Raw genomic sequence first — 18504 nt, 5'->3', positions numbered from 1 at the left:
GTGTGACCTCTCATTCTTTAATTATTTCTTGTCACACACATATGGATACATTTGTAAAAAAAAAAAAAAAAAAAAGTCACCTACCAGAGTTGAGTTAGTATATGTGTTTGGGGCTGATGGCTTGCTCTGTGTTCTAATTGATTGGGGTGGGGGCCACCTCTCTGGGCCTCCTCGAGCTGAAGTGGCTGTATTGAGAGAGCTCCTAGATTAGGCCTCCTCTGTTCTCAGCCACTTGGTCGTGATCCTTTGAGAGAGCCTGTAGTGCTATCGGAGGTGGGGAATACATGTGTAAGCCCAGTCCTGAGGAGGTGGAAAAAGAGAGATCAGGAGTCTAAGGCCATCCTCACCAACATTAAATTAGAGGCTAGCCTGGGCTACTGGGGGCCCTGTCTAAACACACACACACACACACACACACACACACACACACACACACACCCCTTTCATTTGCTCTATAACTCCTCTTGACACTTGTGTGTCCTCTCTTTATCTACTTTTCATTTGCTGCTTTAGGTCAGTTTCCAAGCACCCCTCTAAAGCCCACACGTTGAAGCTCTGTTCCCACCGGGGGAACTTGAAGAAGCGGGACCCAGATGGAGGAAGGTCTCCGGTCACTGCAAGTGTGTGCTTGATGGAACATTAGGTTCCTTGCTGAAAGGAAAAGTACCAGCCCCGGACACCAAGACAAGGTTCTCAGCACCAAGATTTATTTGTCCCAGAGGAACAGAGGGCAGGGAATAAGAGACAAAGACAGGAGACCGAGGGTGAGGGAACAAGGAAGAGGAGGAAGCGGTATTTGGTTGGGGGAGGGTGGTTGAGGTGAAGGACTCTCTGGATAGAGAGGAGACTGACGTGACGCACAGGCAAATGGAGGTTTATCAAGGTAGTTTACAAAGAGAAAAGGGAAACACTGTAAGGATGAGGTGTGTAATTTTGACTGGGCATGTTAAACAGGTGAGCCAAAGGGGCTTTGATTGCCGGACTTCAATACTGTGATAGCTGGACCTTGGTAGTTGGCCTCAGGAGGAGGAAGTGGCTGAACAAAGGACTAGACATTGGTTGCCAGTTTTAGGAACGAAAAATCTAATGGTTTACCAAGGCAGAGAGATGGGGGTAGGGCAAGGCCACCCAGAGCCACATGCTTGAATGGGCTAGTGTACCGTCACTAGACCCTTTGCTTCGTCCTGTGTTTTAGATGAAATGGAATGTAGTTGCGTGCGTGTGTGTGCATGCGTGCGTGTGTCTGTGTGTGGTGGGGGACATGTGTATGAGAGTGCTGTGGAGGCCAGGGAAGGGCATCAGATGCCCTAGAGCTGGTGTTACACGTGGTTTCGAGCACCTAGTGTGGGTCTTGGGAACCAGATTTTGATTAGAGCAGCAAGCACTTTCAGGCCCTGAGCTGTCTCTCCAGACCTTTTTCTTCTTTTTCTCATGTAGCCCAGGCTCCCTAGGTATCTAAGGCTGGTATTAATCTGCTGTACTCCTGACTCTGTGCTGGGATCATAAGTATATGCTATCAGGACTCCTCCTTTTCCTCTTCTCTCCTCTTCTTCCGGGCCATGATATAAATGACATTCCTCTCTGACATGGCTCAGCAGTTAAGACCACTGGCTGCTCTTCCAGAGGTCCTGAGTTCAATTCCCAGCAACCACATGGTGGCTCAAAACCGTCTATAATGGGATCCAATACCCTCTTCTGGTGTCTGAAGACAGCAATGGTATGCTCATATACATTAAATAAATACACCTTAAAAAAAAAAAAAAGAACTGTTGAGTTCCCAAAGCAAAAGGTCATCAACTCTGTATTGAAATGTCAAAAAGAATGATTTAAAAAGCCTCTCTCTTTATAAGCTGAATAGCTATCCCTATTGTTACAGCTGCAGAAAGCTAACACTTGCCAAGTGTGGTCTGAGTGCCCCGAGGGCGGACAGCTCGCCTGCTGGCTTCACCTCTGAGTCCTGGTCTTAACCAGACCTGTCCTGCAAAGGTGCTCATTAATGGGTTGGTTGATGGAGCGGCTGTAGGGCAAGAAGCCTCCAGACTTCCCGCCCTTGCTGTGAGCGGCATCTTTCCTGGAGCCTCAGTTTACCTGTCAAGGAGAAGGGTTTGAGAATTGTTGCTTAGCATTTCCTTCAGCTGTGAAGCTTTCCTGTGACAGTTGAGCATCCACAGCAGTCAGGGGTGAGTGGGGTGAATGATGTGGTCGTAGGACCACCACGAATTGCACGTTGTGTGTTTAGAACAGGCCAGAGTGGAGTCCTGAGATGCAAGTTGGGGGCCAGCACCTCTGGTTCAGGGCGTGGTCGTTGTCTTCAGACGCACCAGAAGAGGGCATAGGATCCCATTACAGGTGGTTGTGAGCCACCATGTGGCTGCTGGGAATTGAACTCAGGACCTCTGGAAGAGCTGTCAGTGTTCTTAACCACTGAGCCATCTCTCCAGCTCCCTGCGCATTTGCTTTTTTTTTTTTTTTTTTTTTTTTTTTTTGCGCATTTGCTTTTAAATTTGGGTTTAGCTCATTGTGTGTTCAGAGCCTTTCACTGTTGCAATGGTTTTGTGGCTCATTCCTGCCTTAAGACACCACTACGTGGGACCACAAACCACTGTGTGAAGCCTTAGTGTGCTAGACCATCAAGGGATTTGCTCCACATCTGGCTTACCAGGAAATGGTTACAGTGTTATCTAGTTAATCAAAGCTCCTGCTTGCAAAAGGTCAAGTACCGGCTGCTTCAAACAGCCTGGCTGAAGCTGTACTTCCAGGAGCCAGGACCGTTGACTGCACTGGTTGCTGTGGAATCCCCTCAAGGATTCCATTGGGTGTTCAAGGCAGCTGTTGCCAGCATGAGGGTAGGCGGGTTAACAGGATGACAGACAGTCATTTTGTTCACAGCAGCCTGGGCAGCAAGAGTCTGATGGCTGTTAATTAGGGAATCAAGGTCTTTTCAGGAGCACGAGTGTCAGAAGAAATGCCCGCAGTATAGTAAAAAGGACACAGCAGCGTTGTGACTTTGATGGATTCTTTGAACAGTGCTTACTTACTATTTGCTCAGTGTCTCGGGGAGCATTGGGTCCCCTGGCACTGCTTCCAAACAACATGGCAGAGATCCAAACTGAGTGACCTCAAGGGAGTCACCTGAGTACCTGAGGGCGGTACTGATTCTCGGGACTAGTCATTTTCCTCCTCCTTGACCAGTGGTTGTTGCATACTGATTTCAAAATGGCTTCCCTCTGGTACCCATGGTTAGTCCTGGCCTAGCTTTCTGAGCTCAAGCTCAGAGGGCGCTGACCTTTTCAACAATGCTGGGCGCGCCTTCCTTGGAGCCAGCTGAAGAGGCAAGGCTGTTTTCTTTGTTGCTAGTTAAGATGTGCTAGGGTCAGGGGAAAGGTGATTGACCTGGGTGCCTGGCTCGCTCAACGGGAACAGCTCTGACTTGAACCCACAACCTGCTGGGAGCCAAGAGCCAGGAACACAGTCCTGCTCACTTCGTACTGCTTTCTGTCTTAGCACTCAGGGAACTGGTGTTTTTATTATTACAGTAAAACTCAAATTTCAGAGTTCTGTGGGCCACAAGGCGAGGGCCACTGCCCTGGAAGACACACAACATCCCTTTGCTTTTATTTTTCTCTTCTACCATTGCAGCAGGTACAGCTGTGCCTGATTTCGATGGGGGCTGTGCTGGGGCAAATCCGTAGTGACCGGAAAATAAATATCATAAATCGAAAATTTGTTTGCTGGAGGATCACCTGGCTCAGGGCCGTATGTGGAGAGGTCCAGTCCACGGCAGGCCTCTCCATACCCAGCAGCCAGCCCCCTCATCCCGGTGCTTTGGGGCAGTGTCTAGGATTTCCTGCCTCTCCTCCCATGCAATTTCCTTTTCCTGCTCTGCTGGGCTCAAGTTGAGGTTCAGATCTGCTTTCTCAAAGATGCTACTGGGGCATGGTCTTCACTGTCCGAGTTATGCTCACCGCTTCTGGAGAGGGGCAAGCTGGGAGAGGGAGGTGGTCCAAGAACCTAACTCTCTCGGTAGCTCGCGCTTACCTTTACTTGTTCATCACGATAGATACCACGCTGTGGGCGCTTTTGAAGTCTTTGCCTGCCTCTCACGCTAGCAGCTATGTGGTAGAGATGGATAGTGCTCTGGCCTTACAAACGGGGGAAAATGAGATACACAGACAGAATGCTCTAGAACCATATGGGAAGAGAGGCGCTTGGGACACAGGCAATGAGTTGGAGCACACACAGCGGGGAGAAAGGAAGTCCAGCCTACAAAAGGGCGGGGCCTCTGAGGTCACTAGGCCAGACTGAGCTCTTAAGAGCCGAGCCCCTCTACCCAGCCTTTGGTGGGCACTAGCCTCAAATCTGTTTGTTCCGTGCTGCCAGCCTCTTATGAATGGGTGAAGTGCGGTGGCCAGGGAACCCTGAAGAGGAGGGTGGTGGCCTGGGGCCTGGAGCTGGGGCTTTAGCAGGGACAGCAGCGTCCCCTTTTAGGCAGCTTATGCCACAGTGCCTGCCACACACTGCTTGCCTGCTGCTCACACTTCCTGTTTGCTGCTGGGACCCAAGTGGAACTTTGAGTGAAAGATGAGGGGGGTGGAGGGTGCCTCCTAATCAAAATTGTACCAGTTGGAGGTGGAAAGATACCAAAACAGGCTAAACTTTCCTTTCGTAGCTAGGGAAACTGAGGTGAACAGAGGTCCAAAGCGTGTGAGAACCTGTCCTGGCCGCCACAGTTTGCCAGAAGTCCTGATGTGAGATTATGAAACCGTCAGGGGAGTCCACGTCTCCACATTCCACAGCTGAGGAGTTGGGGCTGGCACAGGTGTCTGGCTGGCCTGGGAGGAGACTTGAAGTGAGATGAGCTCTGTGAACAAATTATTTTCAAGTCAACACCAGCGAGCACATTCGAAGCCTCCTCTCCTGGCTGACGGGCAGTTTATATCTACCACGAGAGTATGTGGGGTGTGTGTGTGTGTGTGTGTGTGTGTGTGTGTGTGTGTGTGTGTGGTGGACCTCAAGCAGTCAGTTGCACGTGTCCAGACAGTGGCCCAAGCATGAGAGGGAATAACCTGGCAAGTAACTTGTTGGCAATGAGTGGCAAAAACCTGGGGTGGGGGTGAGAGGGTGGTGACTGGGTAAGAGTGGAAGGCTGATTATTATCTACTGCCTTTTCAGAACAAGGGTGGCCAGAGTCAACTTTGGTGCTGTCCTGCTACCTGTACTCTGGTTTAAGGGAAGAGGCAGGATGTAGTCTCCTAACTAAAGAGGAGCGGCCGTAAGGGCTACAGTACTAAAAAACGGGGCTCCCCCCTCATGCCACGATAGAGTTAGAAAACCCTAAAGCAGAAGAGAAGTAGATTAGATAGATGTACAACACATGCAAGGCCATGTCTTGCACTAGTAGCGCGCATGTGCACACACACACACACACACACAGATAAACACACATGCGTGTACAAACATAGCAGAAATCTGTAAGGCTAGCTGTCTCTTTTTTTTTTTTTTTTAATTTTAAATGTGTTTATTAGTAGGGCTTTGCATCGGGCTGTGACAAGGAAACAATAGCCTAGGTAACAGCTGATTTTGCAGGCATCTATTGGGCCCTCTGGCCAATGATTCGGCAAAATACAACCCATTCCTGGTGGCTAGCTGTCTCTTAACTGCTCTTGAGCAGTGTGTTAATGGCCCTTGAGCCTCCATGAAGGTTGATGGCCAAGTAAATGCTTACACTTAGGCGCCAGATCCGGGAACAGACTGTAGGCCCCCTCTCTTTGAGTGGAACCTCAGTGAGTGTGGCTGCCGTTCTAATCTCCAGCCCCTTGTTTTATTTTCTGTATCCCTATAACCTGACACCAGTCGAGTTGCTAACTACATTTTGGCAGCTCCCCCTATCCTCCGCCACTCCCCCCACCCCGCACCCATGATGACTGTTTTAAAGGAATAGCACGGGGCTTTACCCCCCCCCCTCCCCACATCAACCCTGCAACGTGGCACCCTTCTTCCCACTGGAGCTCTTAAGGACACTGCCGCACATTGGGGGGTCAGTGGGGCTCACTCTTCCCAGCAGACAGACAGGCTGGCTGCCTTCAGTTTAGTCCTCTTCGGAACATTTTCCCAGTTTATGTGGCCTGGAGCAGGCTGGAGGGGTGCAGGCCTGCTCTTCATTTGGGGTTCTATGCCATATGGGACCTTTGCAGAAGCAGAAGGGACAGAAAGTTACGGACAAAGTGGCTTTCCGAGCTGCGGTGAGTTACGTCCTGCAGGGAGAGGAAAAAATAATCCCGTTGGCACCCAGTCTCCCTACTTCCCCTTTCTCTCCTGGGTTTGTGGTGGAACTTTCCAAGCCAGACAGCTTCTGGGGAGGCTCATTAGGAGATCTATTTTGGTTCCATTTTTATCTGGAATTTACTTAAATACAGATGAGAACCGGGAGGGCTTAGACACAAAGACCACGTTGCCTGCCACTTGTTTCTGTTACGGGAGCAGCTTGGATTGTGCTTCACTTGGTGTTGGTGGACTCGGCTCCCTTTGCAAAGGGGTGACAGGAAACATGGCTCGAGTTTATGCAAAGTCAACGGCGCTCTGTTACTTTTGAGTGTCAGAGAACCATCTAACTTACTTAAATACTTTTTTTTTTTTTTGGGTCTGGTTACAAAAGTCCCATATTCTCGTCACAGACTTTGCCGATGTAGAGAGCAGAGCGGAAGCACTGGCCATCCTTCCACAGGCAGAGACTCCCTCCTCCCTCTGTGTCCCCATCCCTTCTCCCCTCACCTTCTTCCCCCCCCCCCCCCCCCCCCCCCCGGTCAGTTTCTTTTGCTTCCAGGCCTTGCCTTCTCCTTACAGCGTTAGCATTTTATGGGATAGCATGAGGGGTTTGTCCAGTGTCTGCCTCTTCCACAGGGCTAGGCACACAGTAGGCACTTCGTAATTATTTATTGCTCGCAACAGGATCTGGTGCATCTCCAGTATTTAGAGAACAGAAAAGCCCAGATAGGCAGGTGCGGGTACCTGAGGGCCTTGGGACTCAGCACTGATTTTTCTGACAAGTCCAGCAGTCTGGTGAGATGGGGGAGACACTGTTCTGAGGTTATACCACAGCAGCTTGTTGCAGCCAGGGGTTTCCCAATATTTACAGAGTGCTGCTGCCTGAGAGTCTTTTGGGCACCTACAGCTTATATAATATGTTCAGTATAAAGTGCAGGGAACAGCATGTGAGTGCCACCAGGGCCAAGCCAGCACACAGATGCTAAAACTGTCTGCAGGGGTGCCCACTCTGAGATGGGTTCTGCCAGTGTTGTGTATCGAGGTAGCTGCTATAAGCCATTCCTACCCCATCTTCGAACCAGTAACTGGTACTTCTCGGTGAGCTTACTGGATGCTGAAAGTTGGGGTTTTTTTTTTTTTATTGAGGAAGCAGGAGACATGTTAATTTATGATGAGTGTTAACAAAGGGAACTCATTGCCTAAGTTCAAGGTCAACCTAACTGAGGGAGGGCGAGAGTAGGAGCCCCTGCTTTTTATAAATTGCCTTTAAGTCCAGCACGGTAGCACACGCCTCTGATCACAGCACTCAGGAGGCAGTCAGACTGTGAGTTTGGGGTCTGCCTTAGTCTATATGGTGGGTTGGAGGCTAGCCAGGGCTACATAGTGAGATCCGTCTTTAAAAAAGAAAAGAAAAGAAAAGTTTTGAAAGGTTGAATTTATTTATCTGTATGTATACCAGTCTTTTTACTTATAAAATCTAGTTATCATTGTTCTACGACCAAAAGGTGGGGAAAACATTTATTTATTTATTTTTACTCTGTGTGTGTGTGTGTGTGTGTGTGTGTGTGTGTGTGTGTGTACAAATGCAGGCACTATGGTATGCAGGTGGAGGTCAAAGGATAGCTTGTGGGAGTCCAGGTATAGAACTCAGGTTGGCAGGCTTGGCCACAAGTGCCTTTACCCACCGAACTGTCTCTCTGGCCTCATCTCCACTGGAGATGACCAAAGAATCATTTACCCTGGAGCAGCCAAGGACTCTGGATTCTCTGCCTTGAAAGAGGACAGAATCTTCCGTGTGCCTTGGGCTCCTTTGGGGTCTGAGAAAGCAGTCAGGTCTCTTTGAGATTTATATATGTGTGTGTATGTATGTATGTATGTATGTATGTATGTATGTATGTATTTATAAGTATGCAGGGGGAGAGAAGAGCTGAGGCATCTGCACAGCAGATAAAAGAACTGATTCTTGAAGCTGCCTCTAGAACATGGTAGAAGGCACTGGGCTGCCATCTGTACAATGGGTTGACCTTAGCACGCAGAAATAAATAGGAGTGGAATGAAGGGAAAGTCATGTGCTCAGGAGCCTGCCTGGCGAAATCTGACTCGTCAGTGAAGAGCATTTTCAGTGGCTGCTGTTGCTGTAACCGTCCAAATTAATGTGATTATTTGAGCTACAGATCCTTGGTCTTCACATTCACAGCCTGAAGTGGGGGAGGAGACAGGCACGGCGGTTGCTGAGGGGAGAAGTAAGGTTGCTAAATTGATGCCTTGCCAAAGGCCAGGGGAATTCAGCAAGGGAAGTTCTCCGTGCTGCCCAGGCCCAGATGGTTCTGGCTTTGACCCTGATGGACATTAGTGAGATCTGAACTTGTTTCCCCTCTTGGTACGACGGGGTTACTAGAATGTGCTTCACGGGGGTTATTAGGTTCCCCTTCCCTCCCTTGTCCATGCCCTGACATGGCAGGCACCGAGAACCAGGTGTGAGTGGGTCATTCGTGTTAAGAAAGAATGCCAATTCTGTAGCTTTATTCACCGAATATATACCCTAAATTGACCGGGTGGAAAAATCTAGGAAGCACAGTGGGAAACCTCGGCTTAAGGCTTCAGTAACAAAAGACCGAATACATACATGCCCCAAATTTACTGGGGAGAAATCCCGGAAGACCGGTGTAAGTCTCTGGAACAAACAGTGAGAACAAAAGACAGGACCTAAGGTGTAGGCCCAGGTGTGTGGGATATGGGGCCAGGGCTTTCCTTTGTTAGGAACAAAAGGCTTCCACACACATCAGCGGGGCTCAGCAGGGGTCAAACACTGCAGGGGACCCAGGAGGCTCTGACACTCCCTGAGTTAGTACTTGAATCTGCAAGTCATCCTGGGGGTTGCACCCATTCAAGGAGCTTGGCAAACGCAATCACCTTCTTGAATCTGCTCTGTGACACAAAGAAAGTGAGGCCTAGAGGTCTGTGCGAGCAGTTAAGTGGTTGGGGCCCACGCCCATTTTGTTGGTCTGATTAGCCACACAGCCTTACCCAACCAACTCCAGAGGGCCAGGAATTGAGATCTTGCCATGAAGGCAGAGAGAGCTGGAGATCCTAGTCAAACAACACTAAATACTCTCCGAGGTTGGGTGTTCCTTCCCTTCTGTGCTAAGCTTGCTGACAACAGTTCAGGAAGCTGAAGACTATGTTGGGTTCCCCTCCACAGAGCAACCTGTGGGCTTTTTACTCAGAAGACTGGGAAACCACAACCATAGAAGAAAAACCCCAACACTGCTTCTCAACAGAGAAAGAAAAGGTATTTCAAGGGCCGTCTGCTGACACTTTTGGAGGAACAGAGGACTGAAGTTAGCTAGGTGACCGTGAAGGGGCCAGTAGTACCCACTAAGAGTTTGAGGCCCCTTGAGGGGCCTGCGGGGAAGGCAGAAGCAAGGCGATGAACTGGGTTTCTAGATGGTTCTTAGACCCAGCTGGGCTGCGGTTGGTAATGGAGTGCCTCTTCCGGGTTCTGCCTGCATGGGCTGACAGTTCTCACAGTGCAGTGCCTCACCTGCTTTGTCACTGAGAGTGAAGCTCACTTTTGCAGTGGCCTGCCCTTCCATTAGAGGGCCCAGAATGGGGCTCTGGGGAAGCAGAGCAGTAGTGTGGCCGCTTCGGGAGTGTTTCCAGACACGGTTGAGCACGTTTAGGAAGACAGCAGAAGCCAGTCACCAGCCCCTTCCTCGTTCTCTGTGGTTTCCTAGGTTGTCTCGAGGGACAGTTTGGATGGCAGCGTCTTTACCTCATGTCGAGTTGTGCTGCATGCGTCCTTCCTTTCCTTCCTCCACACCTCAGTTTACTCACCTGTAAAATGGTATAGCTCAGAAGATCGGGGGCATTGCTTGAGAGGGAAGGAATCCAGAGTAGAGGCCAAAGTCCTCTTAAAAATCCATGGAGCTCAAAGCTCCTGGTGAGGGAGCCCTGGGTATTCCCCTCAGCAGGGGGATGATTGGCTTCAGGATCCGTGTTTCCCACTGGACACTGAGGTCCACGGAACCCATGAGCTGGACCACTGTGGAGCCTGGCACTGGCCAGGTGTTGATCCTGGTACAGAACAGATGTTTACCTAACAGATGAGTAAACGGACCAATACTTAGCCTCCTCTGATTTACACCAGGTGCTGCTTTCGGATTTTTGTTTTTTTTTTTTAATTATTGTTTGCTAGACAAGTGCTCGACCACTAATCTTCCGGATTAAATACATTCGTGTGTGCATGCGTGTGGTTGAGGGGAAAGGCTGTGGAAGTTGGCTTTCTCCTTCCACCGTGTAGGTCCTAGGGATTTAACTCATGTCACCAGGTGTGGCGTGACAGCGAGTGCCCCTAACCCACTGAGTCATTTTACTGCTTCTGTTTGCAGACTTCTCATGGGATACAAGGAGGTAAGAAAGAGCTCTTGGCTTTGCCTGAACCCAGCATCCATTCTCCCCAAGTCATTTGGGAGAGCCACCAGAGTCCCTGGGGTTTTCTGCTGAGGGAGCCATGGCCCTGCCTCCATCCAAGGCCATGGTCAAGGCTTGGGTATCGAAGGTGATTCAGAAGTGTTCCGAGAGTTGCTCAGTCCATGCCAAGGCTGGGCTAGCTGTTTTCAGGCCACGGTACACAGTGGACTCTGGATACGCAGAGCGAAATTTGCCAGAGCCTGTGAGGGAGAGTTCTGGGAGAATCATCAGTGCGACCCGAGAGAATGTTATTTTATGGGGAACTTGTTAAGGGGAGCTCTGCCAGCACTACGGGGGTGCCGCCTCTTTCCGACTCTGAGAGAGTGGCTTTGCTATTCTCACTTTACAGGCTGGCAGAGACACCAAGTCTTCAGAAGCCCAGCTTGCCTGAGGTCACTCAGTCAGTACCCGAGGCTCTCCTGTAGATGTAGGCTCCACTTCAGGCGGATAGGGAGGCCAGCACAGTTTGTTCCTTAGGCACAAGGGACGGTAACACAAGCTGCTGTTTCCTAAGTACATCTTGGGTTCCGTGAACTTTACAGATGGGTTTGTTGATCTTCTGGGTAATTCAAAAACTAAAAACAACTAAAAACTAAATGGCTTTTTAAAAATAGGATATCTTGCTGTATTGCCCAGGTTGACCTGGATTCCGAGGCTCAAGAAATCACCTCTTTAAAGATGTTGTGATTTTAGAGTTGAGCTTCAGAAGCATCCCCTCATCCTACCCCATCCTCCTTCCGCAGTGCTAGGGCTCCAAGACCTCGCTCATGCTAGGCAATTAAGTGTCTCAGCACATGCTATTACCGCTGTTTTATAGGTTAGTAAACAGGCTCAGGGAGTGGATGTCCAGGATCACAGGGCGAGAAATGTTCCAGTGTGTGAACAAGACCTGTCCCAAGGACAGACAGAAAAAAAAAATTTCCCAGTGGCCTGAATTTGAGTTTTTCTGTTTGTTTGTTTTCTTTGTTCATGGTGGTTTTATTTTTAAACTTTCTGCTACCTTCTATTAGATATGAATTCCTGAGAGCGTTTTTGTTTTTGATTTTTTTTTTTATGTGTGTGTGTGTGTGGTTTTTTTTTTTGTTTTTTTTTTGTTTTTTTTTTTTATGCTTGAGTCAATTATAAGAGATCGAGCAAAATTATAATACGAGGGGAAAAAAAAAATCCAAGACAGAACAATCTCAGGATTTTCTAGTAAATTCTTAGATTTGAATACCCCTGGGCCTTACACAGCTCCCTCCCTTTGAGTCAGTCTGTCTGTCTCCCCCTCTCAAGCATCGAATCAGGCAAGTTGCAGAAGTTATGAGAGAGAGGCAGGGACAGCAGAGGTGCAAGGAGGGATGAGGTGGGGATGTGTAACGGTTAGCACCCCTCGCTTTTGAGTCATAGTCTCCTTGTATGGACCAGGATAGCCTCAAACTCAGTGGTCTGCTGGTCTATATCTCTCGAGTGCTGGGATTCAAGGTGTGTGCCGTCATGGAAACATGCCTGGGATTATGTCTAGGAGCTCCCCCTACCAGGCAGCACCATTCTGTGTGCTAGAATCCTGGCAGATGACCAAGGAAGAAAGCAGGAGCCAGATGGCCTAGTGGTTAAGACTGCAAGCTGCTCTTACAGAGGACCTGAGTTAGTTTCCAGCACCCATGTTGGGCAACTCACAAACAGCCTGTACACACACACACACAAACACACACACATACACACACACACACACACAACACACATACTCTACACACACACACACACACACACACACACACTTAAAAACGAAAATAAATCTCTCCTAGCTGACCATGAGTATTCGTGTCTGCGGTTGCAACCAGTGACAGCAGACTGTCTTTCCTTGCTTTTTGGTAGAAAACGGAACAAATATGGCTCTCCAAGAGCTGGGCCTCTGTCACCATAGGAAGGACTCTGGATTTCGTCTGGCATCTGAAAGGACCAATGGGTATTAAAAACGGACCCAGGGGGCTGGAGAGATGGCTCGGTGGTTAAGAGCACTGACTGCTCTTCCAGAGGTTCTGAGTTCAAATCCCAGCAACCACCTGTTGGCTCACAACCATCTGTAATGGGTTCTAATGCCCTCTGAAGATACACTCATATATATAAAATAAATAAGTAAAAAAAAAACAAAAAACAAAAAACAAAACGGATCCAGCCAGGTGTGTGGTACAGACCTGTAATCTCAGCCCTTGAGAGGTTGAGGCAGGAAGATCACAAGGTCCAGGCCAGATTGAGCCACATAGCCCTGTTCCAAGAATTAAAATACAGCCTGAGAGGACCCAATCTGGAAGGGTGCCCAGAAATGGCGCCATTGAGTCTTCCTCTACTAAACTATTTTTTACAGGGGACAATTCTGTCCGTTGACTCTCAACAGGAACAAACCTGGGCAAGTGTCTTAGTCAGGGTTTCTGTCGTTGCGATGAAACACGGTGATGAAAACTAGCTGGGGAGGAAAGGGTTTATTCAGCTTCCAGATCACAGTACAACCATCACTGAGGGAAGTCAGGGCAGAAGCTCCAACAAGGAAGGAACCTGGAGCAGGAGCTGGTGCAGAGGCCATGGAGGGGTATTGCTTACTGACTTGCTTCTGTGGCTTTGCTCAGCCTGCTTTCTTATAGCAGCTAGTTTAAGAACGGCACCACCCACAATGGGCTGGGCCCTCCCCTATCAATCACTAAAGAGCAAATGCCTTACATCTGGATCTTAAGAAGGCATTTTCTCAATGGATGGCCCCTCCTTTCAGAGAACCACGGCTTGTGTCAAGCTGGCATAGAACTACCCCGCACTCAAGGCATCCCTGAGGTATGTGTGTAGAAGCAGGTGTTATGTTCAGTGGGAAGGATGGCGCTCATGTGGATGTGAGGAGCTCCTAGTTCTGGGGCCTTGCCCGTGTTACCCAACCTCTGAGCTGCAATTTCCCTGCCTGGGGAAATAGGCAGGTTGCCCAATGACTGTGGTGAGGATGAAATGAGACCATTATTAAGATTATCTTGGGGCTGGAGAGATGGCTCAGAGGTTAAGAGCACTTGCTGTTCATGCAGAGAACTATGCTGGATTCCCTCTCCCTGTCTCCCACCCCGGAAGCTTACAACCATCTGTAACTTCAGTTCCAGTGCATTTGGCCGCTTCTGGACTCTGAGTACTGCACACATGTACATATAATATACAGGCAAAACACTCATGCACAAAATTAAAAACATGTACATACATATATATGGAAGGGGGAGAGAGAGAGAGACAGAAGAAAGAGAATCACCTTGGCTGGTATAGAGCCAGGGTGGCCTTGAACTCAGAGATTGGCCTCCTCTTGTCTCCAGAGTGCTGGGATTAAAGGCATATGTTGCCATACCTGGGTTTTACTTTTAAGCATCTTGTGAGAATGAGCTTGGCCTCACATTAGATACGTGTGTTATAATCAAACAGTTCCGGGTTGGAACAGGGATACAACAGGCTAGTGAGTGCCTGATTCCTTAAGGCTTCAATCAAGGGGCTTGGAAAGGAGGGTCAGTGGAAGCCTGGGAGGACTGACCATAACATCGGCATAAAAAGCATGATAGGGGGTTGGGGATTTAGCTCAGTGGTAGAGCATTTGCCTAGCAAGCGCAAGGCCCTGGGTTTGGTCCCCAGCTCCGGGGGAAAACAAAAAAAGCATGAGGACTTAAAGCAGGGATGGTGGATGGACTTTTTTTCTTTTAGGTCATCTAGAAGGCCATGCTGTTTTTCTGCTAGGGGCCCAGCACTGAGACAGCAAGGTTGAGGTGTAAGAATTGACCCTGGGAGAGCTGGAATCCGCTCATAGGGAAACGAAAAAACAGACTCAGGCCAGACTGGAGATCTGTTCTCTAAGTGCTTCCGACTCAGCAGTTGTGCCTCTGACTAGGCAAAGGCCGCATAAGCACCTGCTACTCTCCTCTAATGGCAAGAGCATGTTCTCAGCTTCCTGCCTTCCCGGGTGGGAAGCCTTTCCTCTGCCCAAAGACGGACGTCCTCCCCTCGTTGATGAGTAGTTCTCCTGGCTCTGGGACTACAGCATGTCTTCTAGCTCTGAAGAAGCAATGGTTGGTTCCAAAGCCCAAAACCTTCACCTGGAGCCTAGCTATATGTTCTAGGTGCCATTACAGATGTTCAGAGAGAAAAGCTGGCCTGTCCTTTGCATCTGGTAGGGTTGTGAGGGAACTGAGCAGGCACATATAACACAGAGGTTGCTGAATGGAAGCGGAAGTGAGAGCTGGGACAGAACTGGTGTTGCAGACCTGGCTGGGTCCTTTCCCTGTGGAACATAGTGTGTATACCTTCTGAGGTGTCAACACGACCGACTTCTTCCTCGGTTAAAGCATGAGTGGATTAGATTAACCCTTGGACACGGGGGAAGGTCCATCTTAGAGCTAGACAGTGCAGGCAGTGTGCAAGATATGTGGTTACGTATTGCTTGGGAAGATGCAGTAGGGGCCAGTGAGATGGCTCAGTGGGTAAAGGGGTTTGCTGCCAAGCCCGATGACCAGAGTTTGATACCTGGGTCTCAGCAGTAGACGGAGAGAACAGAGTCACAACAGTTGTCCTTTAGTCATGTGCTCTGTGTAGCCCCAAACATACACACAAAAAACAAACAAATGAAGTTTTTCTCCTACTTTTTCCTTTTCAAGACAGAGTTTCTCTATGTAGCCTTAAATGTTCTGGAACTCCCTCTGTTGACCAGGCTGGCCTCAAACATAGAGATCGGCCTGTCTCTGTTCATGAATGCTGGGATAAAAGGCATGTGCTACCATTGCTCAGACCTGAGTTTTGAAAACAGAAAGAAGAGAAAGAAAAAGGCAATAATTCCATTTTCCCATCCAGGGCTGAGTGTTCTCTCCGGGAGACGCACGGGAGCGTACACTCTTGACCACGGTTCTTCCTGAGGGCACCACTGCCATCATTTCAGAAACGTTGCTCTGAAATGACCAGTCATGACCAGAAGCAGTTTGGGGAGGAGAGGGTTTATTTAGTCTTACAACTTGTAGTCTATCATCCTGGGAGGTCAGGGCAAGAACTTAGAGGCAGGAACCGAAGCAGAGACCATGCAGGAGTACTGTTTACAGACTTGCTGTGCCTGGCTTGCTCAGCTTGCTTTTTAAAAAAATATTTGTTTATTTAATATATATATGTAGACTCTGTAGCTGTCTTCAGACACACCAGAAGGGGGCATCAGATCCCATTACAGATAGTTGTGAGCCACCATGTGGTTGCTGGGATTTGAACTCAAGACCTCTGGAAGAGCAGTGCTCTTAACCACTGAGCCACCTCTCCAGCCCTCAGCTTTCTTATATAGATAATGATGGCACTGGCCACAATGGGTGGGGCTTCCCACACTGATCAGCAATCAAGATATATCTTCAGACCAGTCTAGTGGAGGCAACTTCATTGACTGATTGATTGTACGTATGTATGAGTGTTCTATCTGCCTGTACACCTCTATGCCAGAAGAGGGCATCAGATCCCATGGTTGTGAACCACCATGTAGTTTCTGGGAATTGAACTCAGGACCTCTAGACAAGCAGCAAGCCAGTACTGCAGATCCATCTCTCCAGCCCATGGAGGCACTTTCTTAATTGAGCTTCCTTCCTCCTTAGTGACTCTGGTTTGTGTCGAATTGACAAAAACAAACCAGTCGTAACAGCTTGGGAGCATCATGCTAGAAATCTCTTCCTGAGACCGATAAGACCGACAGGCAGGCACTTTCCTCACACAAACATGAAACTGTGTGAGCATTGGTGGTGAGCGCAGGGGGGTGATCATGATGGCTCTCTCAGAGACAAAGCTGTGTCCTTCACGAGGACAAGACTGTTTAGCTCTTGATGTTCTGTGTATGTGGCTCTCGCTAGGTGCCAGTTTCCACACAGATGTCACCATTCTCATTTTACACACGTCGCAGCGCAGGCACAAGCGGCAGCGTCAAGTAAGCCTCCTAGGATAGTACGGCTCACAAGGCACAGCCTTAATGGCATCCAGACCATAGATCGCTTACCCAGCCTGGTCCAGCCCCTCAGTCACCCTGAGAGGTGGGCCTGAGACAGGATCATCCCCATCACACAGGACAGGAAACCCAGCGAGTCGCTCTACTCGCTTGCTCGGCAAGCTTGCCTTTTGTGACCATCCCAAACAGTGCTGGGATTAAAACATGACGACTAGCAAGCTTCGTGTTGGTTGTGCTCTGTGCTCCCTGCCAAGAACACTTAATCCCCACATTCCCACAGAGGTAAGTGGGGTGGGAGTCGCAGCCAGAGTGACTTGGAACAAAGCCAGGGCTTCCCACTTCGAGGTTGCAGCTGCTGGTTCTTGGGATGGACAGTGCGGACAGACCCAAGGCCCAACAGTGGCATGGTGAGGTTCCTCACCCCTCTCCCCTTTGTGCCCCTCTGCCTGCCACACAGAGCACAAAGAGCTGACCTGGGGTGCATCCCCTGGAGAACCCCAGGGAGGACGGGTCGTTCTAGGATGCAATAGGGGAGTGTCCCAGAGGGGTGTGCTGACTTGTGTCTCCCTCTATGTAGGCCACATGGAGGGCGTTAGTGAGGGTTCTCTGAGGTAAAGAAGGGAAGCTACTTCCTATGATCTGAAGGGGGGGGGGGGTTGGGATCGGTGGGAAACTCCGTGAGGAGCTGTGGCATGGCTCAGTTGGCGAGGAGCTTGTGGAGCACACACAGAGTCCTATATTCCACCCCCATCACTACAAACATTTAAAGAGGTCTTGCTTTTTTTAGCACAGCCCTTCAACTCTACCCTGATGGCCTGTCCCTTCCCCCCCAGTGGCCTTGGTCCCATGGAAGAACACAGCCGCACCCTCCTAAGGAGTTCAGTTCCAATGAGGAATCTGGGAGAAGGGAAGAGGCAGGGCCTAACCATGATCCTGGGGCCCTAGAGAGTGAGGCGGGCAGGGTAGGGATTGGGGAGATGATATCAGAGAGTGCAGGGAGCTTCCACTGGGGAGCTTTCTGGAATTTTCCATCCTTAACATACACATGGAAAAGGCCTGTGTGTTATAATCAAGTGGACAGATCTGTGTGACCACCACCCAGACCAGAACTTGCTGCCCTTGGTGCCCACTTGTAGTACCATAACTAATTTTACTTGCATAGGGCTTTAAGTTAAAGCATTTAACTGATGCCCCCCTCCCACCTTTTAAAAGAGAAGGTTGTATATGTCCTAGGTTGACCTCAAACTCACTGTGTACTCAAGCCTGGCCTTGGAACCCTGCCCACTCCTCCCAAGTGCGGGGATGATGGACAGACAGGCCCTAGAGTGTGTCCTTTTGGGTCATTCTCCTTTGGCTGAGTACCGAGCCGGGGTCCTCCTGTTCACGTGACCTGGAGGTAGCCTGCTGGTTCTCATTGCTACAGAAAGGATGTCATTGTGGTAATTGGTGGCAACTTTCCACTTCTGATGGGCCTTGGGGTCCAGGGTGGGGTATATCTGATGCTCATTGTTTGGATATATAGATTTGAGAGAGGAATGACTATGTCACAAGCATGTGTTCCTGTGGGTTGAATGGATGTCATCAGAGAGGATTTAAGCAAGCTAGTAGGAAGAACTTCCAATCCCTGAAGGTTACAGTCAGCTGGCTCCTGCCCTCAGAGGAGGAAGCCATGAAACTTCCTTCTGAGAAGAGGAGGAAGAGGCTCCATTCCAGGCCGAGTGACCTGGGGCCAGGCCTTGACTCCTTCCTGTCTGGCATCGGTCCCTTCCCCATGGTCTAGGGTTCTCAGACTTCCCGGCAGTGTCCCAGTC

The 18504-nt window shown here is 49.4% G+C and overlaps 1 protein-coding gene across 20 annotated transcripts in view; it reads left to right on the top strand.

The window, feature by feature from the left end:
• Positions 1 to 18504, top strand: part of Ggta1 (glycoprotein alpha-galactosyltransferase 1) — a 78187-nt gene that overhangs the window by 21505 nt on the left and 38178 nt on the right. For 4 of the 20 annotated variants that reach the window (XM_008761700.4, XM_017591468.3, XM_063283095.1 and 1 more), the window contains exon 3: positions 514 to 689. The gene's annotated coding sequence lies outside the window, so the exon portion shown is untranslated. 20 annotated transcript variants of the gene reach the window in all.

This window comes from Rattus norvegicus, chromosome 3 (assembly GCF_036323735.1).
Source record: "Rattus norvegicus strain BN/NHsdMcwi chromosome 3, GRCr8, whole genome shotgun sequence".
Lineage (NCBI taxonomy): Eukaryota > Metazoa > Chordata > Mammalia > Rodentia > Muridae > Rattus > Rattus norvegicus.
Note: the sequence above shows the minus strand (reverse complement) of the source record. Positions and strands in the feature narration are given on the sequence as shown.